Source organism: Nannospalax galili, unplaced genomic scaffold (genome assembly GCF_000622305.1).
Source record: "Nannospalax galili isolate Female #2095 unplaced genomic scaffold, S.galili_v1.0 scaffold705, whole genome shotgun sequence".
Lineage (NCBI taxonomy): Eukaryota > Metazoa > Chordata > Mammalia > Rodentia > Spalacidae > Nannospalax > Nannospalax galili.
In genome coordinates, this window is record NW_008352871.1 from 217,205 (window position 1) to 217,686 (window position 482).

A 482-nucleotide genomic window follows, 5' to 3' on the forward strand; every position below is an offset into this window, starting at 1 on the left:
AGCAGGACCTTTGACTTATCTTCACATGGATGGAACTGGTAAAAGAAAGGAGCCAGGGGCTCCTCCCAAGCCCATGGGACCCCTGAGGAACAGATCCTCAAACGAGCTCAAGAGTAAAAACAAATCAGTTCATCTGGTCCAATTGTATGTCCTTAAACACCCAAAAGGGAAGTATAACCAAAGATTAAAGGGGCCAATATAATTTCATAAGAGCATACATATATAACTAAAAGCTACTTGACAAACAGCAAAGCCAGACAGGCAATACCTTCAGTCGAGTTGTTGGACAGGTTGGATAAAGGCTCTTCCAGACAGTTCCAAGATACTACTGGAAAAATGAACAGCAGACTCCAATTCTATCCAAAGTCCAATTCTACCCAAAGGAATAGTGACAAGGAACAGCTGATCCTCCTGGAACAGGGACCTCTGGCTGACTAGATTTACCAGAAGGGCAGTTAGGGGGGAATGGATGGGGGTGCTGA